The sequence below is a fragment of the Lissotriton vulgaris genome, chromosome 12, assembly GCF_964263255.1.
Source record: "Lissotriton vulgaris chromosome 12, aLisVul1.2, whole genome shotgun sequence".
Taxonomy (NCBI): domain Eukaryota; kingdom Metazoa; phylum Chordata; class Amphibia; order Caudata; family Salamandridae; genus Lissotriton; species Lissotriton vulgaris.
In genome coordinates this window covers 185,686,742-185,703,087 of record NC_141700.1, presented here as the reverse complement: position 1 = coordinate 185,703,087, position 16,346 = coordinate 185,686,742, and positions in this window count along the sequence as shown.

Below are 16,346 nucleotides of genomic sequence, written 5' to 3'. Positions count from 1 at the left end.
ACACGGTAAATCATGTAAAATTACTAGCACGGCTTCAAGGCAGGATGGGAATATCTGGAAATGTTCTGAAATGGTTTGAATCCTTCCTCCAGAACAGAACACGAAAGTTCCTGGTCAATCATACGCTGTCCCCTTCATGCTTGAATTGAATTGGAGTTCCTCAAGGATCAACACTATCTCCATCACTGTTCAACCTATTTGTTGAACCCCTTACAGATATTCTCTGAGACGCAAACATATCACATCACATGTACGCAGATGACACTCAGATCTACATCAAGATCGCGTCACTGGAAGACATCAAGACAATAAATGAGGCCTTAAAAGTGTCACTACAATGGTTAAGTAGCAATCATCTGAAGCTAAATGCACAAAAAACGGAATTACTTCTAATATCACCCCCAAGAACCCCACTAATGTAAAGGAATGGACCAATCTGATTACAGCGCTAAACTGCACCCCTACCCTAGTAGACTCCGCTAAATCACTGGGAATAACGCTGGATAAGAACCTAGACATGAAAGCCCACATCAATGCAACGGCGAAAAGTGCCCGGTTTCACCTGAACTATCTCAGAAAAATGAAACAGCTCATCACTCCGACGGACCTCAAACTGGCAGTTCAGTCTTTAGTTATTTCAAGGATTGAATATGGATGTACAATCCTAGCAGGTCTCCCAAAAATTTCTACAGCACCACTAAAAGCCTGTCTCAATGCTGCCGCAAGACTCGTTTCTGGGTCTAGAAAATATGACCATATCACCCCACACCTCAAAGCATTATACTGGCTACCATACGAAGCCAGAATCCAATTCAAGATGGCATGTATCACCCACAAAGTGCTCCACTACAAAACACCAAGGTATTTAGACCAGAAAATTGAGATATCAGGGGGAAGCAGACCAGCTAGGAGTGCCAAGGAGATGTTGCTGAAACCACCCATCTTTTGGAAGAAGAAAACGTATGACAGAGCGTTCTCCGGAGCAGCCCCCAGAATCTGGAACTCACTTCCTCCAATCATTGTAAAAATTTCAAACACGGCCACATTCAAGAGAGAAGTGAAGATCTTCCTAATGAACAAATTCCTCTCTTAAACAAGACTTTCCTCAGTACTACTCTGGGTCCTCGATGTAGAACTTAATGGAAATACAAATCGGGACCATTTCAAGAGGAGTAGAGGTACACCTCTGTACACTAAACAGATCCTAAATGTGTTTCTGTTGAAACTGCTAAGAAAGACATACATCGGAATCTAACTTATATTAACAATACTATAACCGTTTGTTTTCTAACTGTAACACATGTAACTGTGAAGCGCTCTGATACCCTTGGGTCATGTTCACGCTATACAAAACTTTATAAATAAATAAATTAAAAAAATAAATAAAAATCAGCAAGGTCTGAAGCAATTCTCCTTTGCAGGGAAGTTGGAGCAAGCCTGGAGCAACCAGGAAAGCAAGTTAAATCAAGGATTGGTCTTCTTGGGGGGTCACTGGCCAACGGACTAGGAACTGCAAAGATGCATTGAGCTGAAATACACAAAGTGGGCCCACTGGACACTCATGGAGTGTGGGCCTCTGAGCTTCAGTGCAAAGGTTACTTGGGGCTGGGGCTTCAAGCAACCCAATGCACAACTTCAGGATACCTCAGGAAGTTGGTGCAGGTAGAAAATTCAGGATGTACAAGAGTTCTGATCCCATGTCTCTCATGTCTGCCACGGGTCACAGCTTTGCTGGCAGCAAAGGCCGGGGTCAGAAATGTCTGGAAGTCTATGTCCTGTGTCGTAGATTCTTCAGGGTCTGGCGGGAACCTCAAAAATGCAGACCAGCAAAGATGCTTTTGGTGCCTGTGTGAACAGGGTGGTCACTCCTTGGCCACAAGGGAGATTTTGTCCGTCTTCCAGTCGATATGGAATGTCGAAGACCCAGGATATATGTTGCAGAGTTTCGTCCAGGGTAATCTAAAGTTCTAGGGACTGGGGTTCTATACTTATAATAAGTTTTGGGGTTGGACTAGCTCTAAGGTCCCTCCTATGGGTGGACCTGGGAAGGGGGGTTACACCCCTTCCCCTTTGCCCAGTTTCGCCCCAGAGCCGGGGCTGAGTGCCCCAGCAAATGGTTTGAACTTGGAAATGCATGGAGCACCTTGTGTGCCCCAGGCAGTGTCTGGAAAGCATTCACTGAATGCAGTCCTCCCTGCCCCAATGCACTAACGCCTGTCTGGGGAGGTGCCAGCACCTCCCTGAACCGGAAACCTATTGTCTAGGCCTCCCCTGCAGGATTTTCATCCAGCAGCAGGAGGGTAGACTCGTGCCTGTGGCACCAGCATCCATTTTGTGATGCTGGGGCTCTGTTTAACTTTAACCGGGTTTAACAGTAACTACATGTCTTCACCCTCTAGAAGGGTGGAATGCTACCCTCGCCACCACAACTGGCAGGGGATAGTATTCCAAAGTGCTTGACAACTTACACGACATGTTTTGATAAAGCCAAACCAAAGTTAGCATTAACTGCGAGGATTATAATGCACTTAAGAGTATATGGTATGGCTATATCATAGAACAGCTATAAGGAGATGGTTCTGAAAGCTGCAGAGGTGCTAAGCTCATGCTAGGGCACCCTCTCACATAAAACCAAGCCTCCAGGATTGTTAAGGCCTGCCATAGAAGTGACATAGGTTACTATGTGTCTATATAAGGTAGATATAGATATACTATCTCTAAGTAATTGGTGATTACACCACCTTACCCAGGCTGTAAGAACAGACCTGTGGTGTCAGTTTGGGTGGCTAACCAGGGGCGGTACAATACATGCTGCAACCCCTGGTAGGCCTAGGGTGTACCTATGCCCTGGGTACCTAGGGTACACTATACAGGGGCTCACAAGGGTGACCCAGTAACCAATCTGGTATGTACCTTAAGTATATGGTATCAATTTCGAGAGAGAACAGCTAGGCTGTGGGCCTAACTAGCAGGACCACAGCCATACTAAAGTCGAAAAACCAGAGGATCACAGCAAAAAGTGAGGGTAACCATAGGAAGCAGAACCTACTCTCCTACAAACATGACCATTACACTTTCAGAGTTCCTGAGTAGGTTCTATTTAAAATAAATTGTGCATCATGGTGAACTGCAGTAGTTGCAGGTGAAATGTCTTTTGCAGTTCTCTGACAGGCACAAGGCTGCATCTTAATTCACCTGCAGTACACTGCAGGGACTCTACTCAGTGACACTTCAGAGAGCTCTGTGCACAAGAAGATACTCAGTCTCAGCTGCTGCTTCACTGGAGTACCACAGACCCCCCCATTCCCCAGGTATCCATCACCAGTGCAGTATATTCTTGTGCAGAACCAGTGCGCTTCTGTCATTTCTAAGCACTATATAAGAAACAGATGTTACTATTGCTTAATTTATAGTATTTCAGTTACTGGCCTCAGGTGAATAAAAGGCCACTTCTGTCTTACCAAGTCTGTCTTGCCAGGTTTGAAGCTTGTGACTTACTGATCAATGTCTTTGTTAGTGATTACCAGATACGGGAATTACCATCTGTTTGTCCATTAGTCTTAACAAAATGATCATAAGGTTGATAAAAGAAATTTGGAACTTTGCATACTTTGTAACATTTATTTGCAAAGAATTCCTGTTGGCCTGTCAGTCTAAGAGTGAATTATGTACTTTGTAGGTAGTGTTCATTTGTGGACATGGCTACCAGTGGTGAGCATTGGCATTAATTTTGGGGACTGTGACTTATTTTTCCTCCTCAAACTAAGATCCAAAGTATAGAAAAAGGCAGAAAGCAGGAAAGAAGTGTATAGAGAATAAAGGTGGGAGCAGGGATGAAAATGAACTTGCAAGAGTGAGATAAGCAGATAGGAGTGTTGGGCGGTGGAAAAAAGAGGCATAACATGGAACCAACATTGGGTAGTCATGGCATTAGTCATTCCTGGCATATAGTGGCACAGACAATGGGCTCCCGAAAACTTTGGACAACTTCAGAGAATATACTGTTAATGAATCTTGGAAAGATCATTGGAGCATTGGTAAAGCCAAAGACCATGACCATGTCCTCATAATGTCTAAATGCTGTCACAAAAGCTGTCCTTCACTCATCACCCTTCTTTATCTGAAGCAGATGGTAAGCTCCACAGCACTCAAACTAAATGGATTTAAGAATGTCTTTGATGAGCAAAGGTAGCAGTCCTTAATGCTGACCTTATTCAATCCGAGGTAGTTTAGACATGGCCTTAGCTCCTTGGACATTTTGGGGTTTAAGTAGAGTGGATATCAAGCGGGGGAAGTAGACCTGACAATAAGGACATTTTGAAGATTGTCTTCCAAATATTCTCTCAGAACCTGTTTCTCGAGCTGGGAAAGATAATATATTCATTGTTAAGGACAATAGGATAATACCTCAGCATTTCCCTGAGATATTTCACACAAAGAGGCCTCGCGGCAACTTCACAATCTGGTCTCTCATACATCTTGAAGTTTGCTGAAAAATTGGCATAATTGTTCAGGCAAGGTGGCTTCCATGAGAAGTAGATAAATTGCCAAGTTCAGAGCAGCAGCGGCCTTCTAACTAATAAGATACCCAATTGTGGTCTGTGAGAGGAAAATTGACCAGTTCAAAAGGCAAAATAAACCACCATGCCATCTGAAAACTATATCAACCTTGAAGGGTCGACAGAATACTTAGGAGTTGAGGAACTGACAACAAGAATGTTGTAAGACTTATGTGGATTGCTCGATCAAAGGTAGCATTCTTGGACTTCAATTGGTTCAGTTCTAGTGTTTGTGGATGAAGAAGAAGAGCAGAAAGAACAAAAGCATCTCTGGGGATACCACCTATCCTCTGCAGTCCAGGTCTTCAGATTGACACAGCTAATGGGTATTCATGTCACAATGTCACCCAGTAAAAGAGAGCCATAGAGCAGCTAACAGTTAGCTTGAGAGACTAGAATGTAAACCTTGCTACCCGTAATTCATACGACCTCAGCCTCCCCAGCAGCTTCTCAGTCGTAGCCTGGCGAGGAGCTCCACTACACTTGAACAAACATGGCAGTCATCACTGGATGTTAGGCAACCACTAGCTGAAGAGCATGATAGAACGCTCTTTCTGGCCTCCTGACAATCTGCCTCAAGCCCACTCTTGAGTACACTCCTGGACTTGTGAACACTACAGAAGAAGGTCTGCCCTGCTGCCAGAGGACTGCCTGCCCTGCTGTCTGGGAAGGAAGCCTTAACCTGCCCCCTTCTTCCGAGCCCACCCGAGTGACTCCAACGGCTAGTTAGCTGGCCTCCTGTTCAGAGCTACTGATGTGGCATCAGTTGTGCTTCGCTAGAAGAAAAGAAGAAAAACTGAGTTTTTCTTCTCTTCAAGTCCACAATTGGGCCAGTTCACACCAAGACATTGCCGCCCACACCAAATACCAATTTGAAGCTCTGGTGAAACTGACTCTTTGTGCCGCAGTGACTGCCAGCGACGACCCACGACATGAGTGGCGCTGTGTGCAATTAGGCGCTTTTTTCACTTAAAGCTTTGAAAAAAGCATTTCTTTGGTTCTACTGATTGGATTAGTATTATTTTGGTGTCAAATAATGTAAAATGTACTATTTTACGAAAATGGTGTGAATTTGTGTTGTGCTTTCACATTATTATTGTTTGAATGCTGCATAAATACTTTACACATTGCCTCTAAGTTAAACCTGACTGCTTTTGTGCCTGGCTTCTAAAGCAGGTCCTCATGCCAGCTCTCCCTGCGACAGTTCTCCTGTCCAGCTTGCCTGCAGTCTGCTATCCTCTACAGCCTGCCCACCAGCTGTCCTCTGTTTGAAACTCCTTTGCTCTGTTTTGCCTTTTCTGCTCATTGTTCTGCATCCTGTTTTGCCTTCTCTGCTCATTTTTCTGCCCTCTGTTTTGCCTTTTATGCTTGTTTTTCTGCTCCCTGTCCTTTGTTTTGCATTTTTTGCTCCTTTTTCTGCTCTCTGGTTTACCTTTCTGCTCATGTTTCTGCCCTTTGTTTTTGCCTTTTTCTGCTTGTTTCTTCCTTCTCCCTCTGTTTCTCTCCTTCCACTGATTTTCTTCCCCCTTCACCCAGCACCCTGACTTCCCCGCAGAACCTACTTAATGGAAACCGCAGGGTGATCCCATTGAGCAGGTCCTTGTGCCCAGTCCTTGTGCGACAGTTCTTCTGTCTAGCTTGCCTGCAGTCTGCAATCCTCTGCTGCCTATCTACATGCTGCCTTCTGTTTGTGCCTTCTCTGCTCATTTCTTGCTTTTTTTTGGCCTCTTCTGCTTGTTTTCATGCCCTCTGTTTTGCCTTTTTCTGCTAATTTGTCTGCCCTCTGTTTTGCCCTTTACTGCTTATTTTTCTACCATATGTTTTACCCTCTTTGCTCATGTTTTGCCCTCTATTTTGCCCTCATCTACTCTGTTTTGCCTTATAAGCTCATTTGTCTGCCCTCTGTTTTGCCTTTTCTGCTAGTTTTTCTGCCCTCTGTTTGGCATTTCTGCTTGTTTCTTCCCTTTTTCTGCCATTTCCCCCCTCCTGCCATTTCCTTCGTCCTGCCACCCAGCGTCCCTCCCTCCCCCAAGGACATACTTAATGGAGGCCACAGTGCGACCCCATTAAGCAGGTCCTCATGCCAGCCTGTCTACCTGCTGCCCTATATTTGTTACTCCTCTGCTCATTTCTTGCTCTGTTTTGCCATTTCTGCTAATTTTTCTGCCCTCTGCTTTGCCTTTTCAGCTCATTTGTCTGCCCTCTGTTTTGCTCTCTTCTGCTCTATTTTGGCTTTATGCTCATTTTTCAGTCCTCTGTTTTGCCTTTTCTGCTTGTTTTTCTGCCATCTGTTTCACCATTTCTGCTTGTTGTCTGCCCTCTACTCTTCTGCTCTGTTTGCCTTTTTTGACTCATTTTTCTGGCCTCTATTGTGCCTTTTCCGCGTGCTTGTTTTTCTTCTCTCTGTTTTGCCTTTTTCTGCTTGGTTCTTCCCTCTTCCCACTGTTTCCACCTGGCTTTTCAAAGGAGACCTTGCACCCCAGCACCCAGATACCCCCAGGGGGGACTGTGTGGTGCTCTACAAATGCTGATGGATTGATTGACAAGAGGGTTAAGCTCAGGGTAGTTTAGAGGCTTTTGGTGTTTCACCCTGATAAGGATTAAGTGGTTGCTTGAGTAGGGTATTAGTCCGCAATCCACAATCTAACTTCTCATTCAGTGGATAAGTAGTGGGAACTGTTCATGTCAGCTTATATGTCAATATTCTTCACAGCTATCAAGGCATCTGACAGCTAGGAAGCACCTGTACGGTCATGAAACAGACACTTTGTGGATATTAGGCAGCAAGCTAGGTTTTAAAATTCCACCTACTAGGAAAGCACAAGAGTTTAACTTTTGTTGCTGAAGACCCCGGGGGAGGCATGGTCCATAAACACTGTTAGATGCATTATTTAGGTTCAAATGCAAGAATAAGTACTGTTGCTGAGTGCCAATAGCATCACCATGAGCAACTACTCTTACACAGTGGTTATGTATAAGGTCTTGAAAGTGTGTGACTTGCAGTAGAGTCTACAATTGCACTGGATCAGCACAGCATCAGAAGCTGCAACCACTGTGGTATGCCAAGAATAGTTCATGACAACATTACTGTTATGATCTAACTGTTACAAAAACTCTGTTAGGAAACCCACAGTGTTGCCAGAGAGAACATCAAAAATGTTGTTGTCTTTATAGTGTTGTCTTGAGTAAGACTGGTCACCGCTATGGGACTCCCAGACACTTTTCTCCTAAACAAATTATTTATTGAGAATTGCGGCAGTGGGATTTCTCCCCTGATGAGATGCAGGAGGAACCAACATACCACATAACGAATATCAGTGAACCATTCATGAACCGAAAATAGATGTAAATAGAAACAACAACTACTTGGGTTGAACGGAGAGTAGCAAGAGGTGCTAGGTCTGGATGTTGCTGGTTTGCACAGTCACTGGGCTATTCGCAGCCTTTATAGGGGATTTTCCATCTTTAGTAGTAAAAGGAGACCCCTGGTAACGCCATCTTCCTTAACAGTCTTTGTGACATAGGGCATTGCTAAGGAAATGATTACATGCATGTACACACTTAGTTCATTTGACACCTCAAAAGCTGACATATGCAGGTATTGCTGAAGAACAAGAGTAAGTGTCTTGTCTATTTCCTTTAAAGTGTCACTACTAAAGAACCAAACTGAACCCGGGCCTGTTGCATCCAATCCTTGTATTTATATCATTCAGCTTATAGCACATGGATAACACATGTTGAAGAGACACACTGGGTCCGGGCCTGTTCTATCCCATTCTTGTGGTTATATCATTTAGCTATATATCATCTGACTAACATATGCTGGGGATGCAGTGGGAGTGATGCTATGGGGGACTGAAGGAGGGTCTAGAGACGTGGTAACAGGCTCTGAACATGCTGTGTTTCCATTCCATCAGAGTGGAGTGGACCCCATCTCAACAGAGTAGACCCTGTGGTGCTAAATCACAAAAGTATAAATTAAGAGAAGTAAAGTATGCAATGCATGATTAACGCTCATGTTGCTGGTTAATATTTGACCTTTAAGATGTTAACATTATTTCTGCTATTTAAACACATATCTATCTAGGTATCCATGCGCCAGGAGGAACTTACACCCATGTTGCCAATGCTGCATGGGTTTAATAAGGGAATTGTGGAATTTACTTTGTATTAATACTGTCATTTACCCTGCAATGTGTTATGATCTATAAGACATCCCACACTATGTAAACATGGGCATGGGGTGAGCCAAATTATTTGCACCATTTTCTCATTATCTATTTACCTAAATTAGTGTACTCAGCTGGTTAGGTAAGAGTAAAAGAAAATTCTGTGAAAATTCCACAAAACTACCCTAATCTGAATTGTAGCTTCATAGAATCTCCTTTGACACAACCCTTCGGCTCAGTAATTGCCTTAGGACTGACATACCGTTAATTTAAATAGGAACACTGCTTTGGTAGTTCAGCAATAGTTATTTATACTCTGCTTACATAACCCCTGCATAGTCATGATTTAGTTTCACCTCTAAGGTTCCATTAGAAGTAACGTCTTCATTCCGACGAGGGCTGCAGCCACACCACAATCATAAGATCAATGGGAACAGCACAGATCAATTCCTTTTCACACGGAGATTTCAAATACTGAATGCAGTTGAAGTCTCCGTATGAAAATCTGTGGAGAAAGGAGGAATTATTTGGTTACAATCGCAATCGTTATGTGACTCACTCAACACATTTTTCATTGAGAAAATAGCTACCATCAAAGCTAGCATCCCGAAATCTCCACCCCCTGGCCTTTTCTCATTCCTGTATGAATCCAGCACTTTGGGACCAAATTCCTTTAATCACCAGAGAAGGCTTCCCCGCCCTACTTAAAAAAGTGGGATCAGGCTCGCCTACGGATATCTGTCCTCCCTCTATTTTGCAGGAAACCTTTCTACGTTGCCCGGATCCTCCTCTACTTCTTCTTAACAATTCCCTTGCCCAAGGGATTGTTCATAATCTATTTAAGATGGCAGAGGTTGTCCCCATTTTTTTTAAAAAAAACTGTCTGGATTCTTTAGTACCCAGCAGCTATCATCCCATTTCTTTGCTGCCTTATTTGAGTAAGGTTTTGGAAACTCATGTTGCTACTTGTCTTAGTTCTTTTGTGGAGCAATCCCACTATTTAGATTCTCATCAGGCTAGTTTTAGACCAGAACACTCTACTGACTCCGTGATTTTGGCAGTTATGGATGAGTTGAGAAGGGGAGCCGATCAGGGCTCTACTCAGGCCCTGGTAATTCTTGATCTATCGGCTGCTTTCGACACAGTCGATCATCTTGTGTTGATCGACCGTGTCAGCAGCGCTGGAATTCAGGGTATGTCCCTGAAATGGATCACCTCATCTCTTAGTAACCGTTCTCAATCGGTGCGTCTTGCCAGTTTCAGGGCAGAACAGACAGATTCCACTCCTCTCTTTCTCCTTTACTTTTTAATCTGTATGTCCTTCCCTTAAGTCTGGCTTTGCGTAAAAGAGAGGTCGTGTTCTTCAATTACGCTGATGATCTTCAGCTGATTTTTAACATCGACACCTCTGTTTCATCTGTGTCTAGCTTCCAATCCACTATGAATTTCATTAGTGAGTGGATGAACACTAACCAGCTTAAGTTAAACCCAGACAAAACGGAGCTGATTTTGATGGGTAGTTTGGCCAACCCTTGGGATTCCAACTTTTGGCCTCCACTATTAGGGAGCCCTCCTCTCCCAGTCAGCTCGGTAAAAAGTCTGGGAATCGTCATCAGTAACGACTTGAGGCCCAGATTAGTTCAGTGGTCTCTGCATGTTTCTTCCATCTCCGAAGAATTCAGAACATTTGCAGATTTTTGTCCACTGCGGCATTGACCCGAGTAGTGCTTGCTTTAGTTATTTCTAGCATTGATAATGTGAATTCTCTGTACACTGGTATTCCAGCTTACCAGCCACACAGGCTGCAATTGGTTCAGGATCAGGCAGCTAGGCTTATTTTTGGTCAACCTAAGCATCACCGCACAAGCCCTCTATTGAAAAGCCTTCATTGGCTTCCTCTACCCCAACACTGCCTATTTAAACTGGGCTGCACTATCTACAAAGCCCTTGCTGGTTGTGGCCCTGCCTTCATTGCTTCTAAAGTACAGAGGTATATTCCAGCTCCTGATTTACGCTCTTCAAAAAAAATCTGCTGGTCTACCATCATTTTAACGAAAGAAACACGGAGGTCTTAGATATACAATTCTGGCTCCCCAGTTCTGGAATACGCTCCCTCCCAATTTGCGTACCGCTGGCTCTTACACTGAGTTTAGAAAGCTACTTAAGACCTGGCTATTCACTCAAGCGTATAACTACAGTTATTCACTGTTATATATCTGCCGTCCTCCCTTAGCGCCAAGAAACTGCCTGGTGAACGTGCACTCTACAAATTACTTTTAACATAACATAACATTACAAGGACCCCAAATTACTGATTTCCCCGGTAATTCCTCATTCCTAAGGGTGCTCTCACGTACCCATGTGTAATTGCCAGTTAATTCCAGTTCTACAGAGTTACCGGTCTGGTGGCCCTGTAATCAGTAACTCCAGGAATCCAAAGTTACCTGTAGGATTACTGAGCAACTCGGAATAAGGATGTGAGGGGCATATTTACTAAAAAATGTTGAAGAGCGGAGCAAATTTGGCAGCGCCGCGCACCAACATTTTAAAAATGCAGGGATGCACCGTATTTACTGCAATACGGCACACCTCTGTATTTTCCCTAGCAGTGGCACTAAATTAGGTACCTAGTGCCAACGCAAGCAACCTTGCACCATAGTGCAAGAGTGCCTGCGTTGCAACATAACCAATCCATAATGGCTATTTGTAACACTTAGTAGTAGGAAATCATCAAGCCGCTTTGCGCCTTCTGTGTGTGATACAAAATGCAGCACACAAAGAAAAAGCAAAAAGGAAGAGAAACAAAAGCATTTCTTCTCCTGCGACATTCAAACACCTGCTTTTGTACCTCCTTGTGAATCTAGGCAGCGTCAAAAAGCAATGGGTGTTGCAGTGGAACGCCCATAGCAACATTCATTGCACGCCCCTTTGCCGCAGAGGACTGCGGGGGAAAGGGACATATTTTAAGCTACGCTAAGTGGTGTAGCACCACCTTGTGAACACCTTGTAATGGCACTATGTCACTGCAGCGTAAAAAAAAGTGGCGCTCCGGTGACGATAGGGGTTTGTAAATATGCCCCCAGGTTTGATGCTTCATGATTATACTTTTGAACTGGACCTAACACACTCTGTATAACATAACACAATAAATATGCAGCTTATAAATCAGAAGTACTGTTTGACAAAGTCAGTGTACATGGCTCCATCGTGGGTCAAAAGGCAATGTAAGCTGCAAACCTTTTAAGTTAGTGTTTTCTTTTAGTAACTACATACACTGTAGCAAAGTTCAATCTTTGCCCTCGACCTCCGTTGTATTTCTCAGCAATGCAGACCTGGTGGGAAATGGATTTACCTTGCAATGTGGTTTGTAATGTCAGCTAATAATTTTTCAACATAAAACACCTCTGAGGTCTGTAACTTTTCTTCTATTTGTTTCCTCTCCTGTTTCATCTCAGTCGATCTATTTTAATATATTTTGAACCTCCTAAAAATGTCAAGCAAAAGTATTAAACTTTTGAAAGATTGGACAAATGTACAATAAATGGCCCATGTAGTATGTGCGAAATTTGAGATTAAGTTTCCCGAAATTAAGATGGAATGGTGGCATTTTCTTACAGCTGGTGCTGGTTTATTCACACGTTGAAGGTTATTGTAATGGCCTCTAGAGAATGATATGTAATGTAGAGAAACATTCTTTAAAGCATTTGTAGTGCAGAGCAAATGCCTGCCGTTTTGCATCTGGAATGCTTCATTGCTGTCTGTGCTGGTCCTTCACAGTGATTCTTTAAAGTAATTTCTAATATTGTTGACATTTCAGTCACTCCATTCCACAGTATGCCTATATTTTGCTTTGTAAATGTATAAACGTATGGGAATACTAAAGGGCTATCAAATGCAGGTGCAATCGTACAGAGCCACGTCTACCACCTGGATATGTATTCAAATTGTAAATTTAAGGACTACACATTTTATACTGACTGTTAAAACACATATCTTTGATGCGCATTCATGAGACATTTAAAGTGATCTTTTCTACCCTTCAAACGAACTTTCGAGAGCCCAGCTGTCATGGACGCCAAGTCACAGAAACCACCAAGGATATCTGAAGAGTCATCAAGGACCCTTTGACCCACACTGACATCACAGGGCTGAGTGAGGCACTGTCCCTCCCCTTCCCGAGAAAAGTATTCTGCTTGCTGCTACTAAGCTAGGGAGTGGAAACTGCAGAACGTAAACAAGACTTTGCGACCCATGATTACTTTCGTTTTCTTCTGATGCCTTCAGGTCCCGTCAGACCGCAAGTAGCAAGCAAGCGCCAGAGATTACATAAAACAAGCCCGGGCATTAGCTGCTTTGCCTGTTTTTTCTAACTTAAGTCCTTTCCAGTTGTCAGCGAATTCGAAGTTATCATTTACTAGTATGCTACTTAGAATCCAGCACAATAAAAAGAGATTATGGTGCATATTTAAGAGTTCCATGGACAAGGGGGCAGATTTACAAGGCCCTTGAGCCAATTTTGTATCATTTTTAACATGAGAAATGTGACACAAAAGTGGCACAAGGGCCTTGTAAATAAGCCCCAAGATATTTAGTGACAAACGCAACAGAGTCCGCCTGCCTTATTTTAGAGATGGGGTGGAATGGTGAGCAAAAGAATGATGGATTTAACCCTGATCTCTTGACGGGGGGTGAATGTTTTGATTTGTTCTGCATTCCGTCCATCAATTGTGTGTCTTTTGCTTTCTCGCCCTAAGTGCACCAGGTATGCCCAGACGTGGGTCCTGGGCTCACTGTGCCACTGGAATCAAGCTTTCCTGGCTGAAGCGGAGTGAAACGCCGAAACCGGTCCTAAGATGCTTGTTTCCGGTCCAGGGAGGACCTGGCTTGGCAGTTCGGGCTGGACTGTTCCCATGAGGCACAGGGTCAAGACTGATTTGCATATGGCCAGGTCTAAACTGGGGTGGCATGGTGAGCACAAGAATGATGGATTTAACCCAGATCTCTTGACTGGGGGTGAATGTTTTGATTTATTCTGCATTCCGTCCATCATTTGTGTGTCTTTTGCTTATTTTAGAGATAGGCGGATCAAAAGCTTTCAGTCAGCGGAGCCCCGTTGGCTCAGTAGATGGAACGCTTACTCCGATGGGCCAATGGAGTAGGGGCCATTGCAGTAAAGTCATCACACTACTTGCTCTATTTAAAGCAGACCGTGTGATAGTTGTTTTTTCCTGTCCGTCACCACCAGGGAAACCAGGCAGTGGAACAGAAAAAAACCCAATAATGATCCACACACCCTGGAGAAAATTGTCCGCTTTGGGAGTTTGATTCTGAAAAGCAAAAAAACGTTAAAAGTTTAGTGAACAGCCATAACAACTGATGATGGTCATCCACCAAATGTTTTGTTCCTTGAAGAGAACTGCAGGGACACAATTCCTTTCAAGGAACAGATAAGACTGTTAGACTGGAAGCCATCTCTAAATTTGACAGGAGTACCATCGGGATGGAGGACTTAGGGCCCAATTTATTTGTTGGTGTATAGTGTTGGTACTGTCTTCATGGCGGAGTCCTTTTCTCCTACTACGGCAAGGGTAATCCACCTGCCACATTTAAAGTTCTCCACCATGCCAGTGAACAGCTCTTGCAATTACAGGACCCTCCATGATGGGGTTCCTGTAAATACACTGAAAGCATTGCTGGTTCCTCAAAATGCCAAACTGTCACCTCATCATGATGGCGCACCATTGCACACTTTAATTTTCTTTTTATCATTTAAAAAATAAAATCCCAACATTTAAAAAAAGGATTCATTCCCTTGCCATGGAAGTGTTCTCCCATGGTGTGGAAGTCATTGAAAAGTTTTTACTTTTACATACTGCCACATTTGAGGTTGGGCTGTAAGTCCGGCGAAAGGGTATGTGGCCGTCAATATGCTAAACGTCTGCCTGTCTGTAAATCAGGAGATGTACATTTAGGTTGGCGGAAAGTGTACTCAGGCCCTTCATGATCTCAGCGGGACTCATAGATGCTACTCTATTGGTCAGAGAGTAAATCAGCCTCTGTGTTAGCATAACTAGATAAAGATACAACTGACAATCTCCGTAACAAAATGGAAATCTAGGTAACATGGGGCACAACACAAGCGTTAAAGTCAGACCATTAAAATTACTAAATCTTGAAACCTGCAAAACAATAAATAAAAACATTGAGGGCCAGATTGATCAAATAGTTGTGTTGCCCTTGCACCCTTCAATGAGGCTCATGGGCGACGCAAATACAAAGTTTGATTTTTCAAGCCACGCAAGGCCACCTTGCGTGGCTTGATAAATATAGAGCAACGCAGGTGTTCCCATGCATCCGCCATTGGATTTTGGTGCATTCCCAAATTTACCATTAGTGGCAAACCTGTAAAAGTGTCCAAATACTACACCTCCCTATGTGAGATGTAGCGAGGAGAAAACATCCTTATTTCGCCTTGTTTTTTGGAAAGGGGCGACCACTCGGTCCCCCCGAACGTATGGCAGAGTGCCTCGATCCCCCCGGGAAGACATTTTTGGGCGGGAGGCGCGTCTCGGCTGGTATGCCCGAAGCGGCGTAGCCGGGGCGCGCTTTTTCCCGCCCTTGAGTGGGCTGGCCTAGACACGGACGCCGCCGGCCACGCCCTCGGGGCAGGCAGGGGCGGGTTTACGCCCACCCTGAAGATGGATAAAAAGAGACGCAAGACCAGAAGACATCCTCTTGTTCCTGTGCTCTGAAGCTGCACCTCCCCGCTGCACGTGAGCTCGAGACGGAACGAAGAGCCAATTTTGAGCGTTTTAATCGTTCTTGTTTGTTTTTCAGTTATTTTGTTGGAGAATGCCGAAGAAGGTTGGAAAGCGCATGAATACCGACCAGATGCTGCGTGTTCTCATGAAGGAGATGTCCGAGCTAAGGAAGCGGGTGGACATGAATGAGGAAAGGGGTCCAAAACGTCCTTTGGCGGGAGCAGCCCCGGGAGGGAAAAACAAGAGGCCCAGGAGGGGGGCAGCGGGAGAGGAGATCCCCGGTCCCAGTGCCCCGCTCGAGGCTCCAACTCCCGTGCCAGAGGAGGGGAATCCGATCACCCCCGTGTCCGAGGAGGATATGCCGCCCGAGTTGGCAGCACAATTGGCAGCGTGGTTGGGAAAAGGTAACGAGGGCGCCACGGCTGTCGAAGCGCAGGAGCTGGTTAAGCAATTGCGTGAGAAGCGGGAAGCAGCCAAGGTGCCCGTGCCGGCTGCAGTGGGGGACAAGACACCAGGGACGGTTGCGACCACAGAGGCAGCGTCAGGTGCAGGTAAGCGGCCATTGCCGATTGCGAGGGATGAGTCAACACCCTCTCGGAGAGAAAAGTTGGGGCAACATGTTCCTTTGGCAATTAAGGAAAAGATTTGGGCGGGGGAGTATGTGAACATTTTTTCGTTACTTGTTGATCATTATGAGGTGGAGCATGTAAAGAGTCAGAAGGACTTAATGCATCCGAGTGTTTGGCGCGCAAAAATGGCCGCCTTTAAAGTGAATGAGAATATCGCCAATTGGGGCAATGCCTGGGGAATCTTTACATCAATCCTGGGCGAACGTAGGCCTGAGTTGCTTTCCGAGT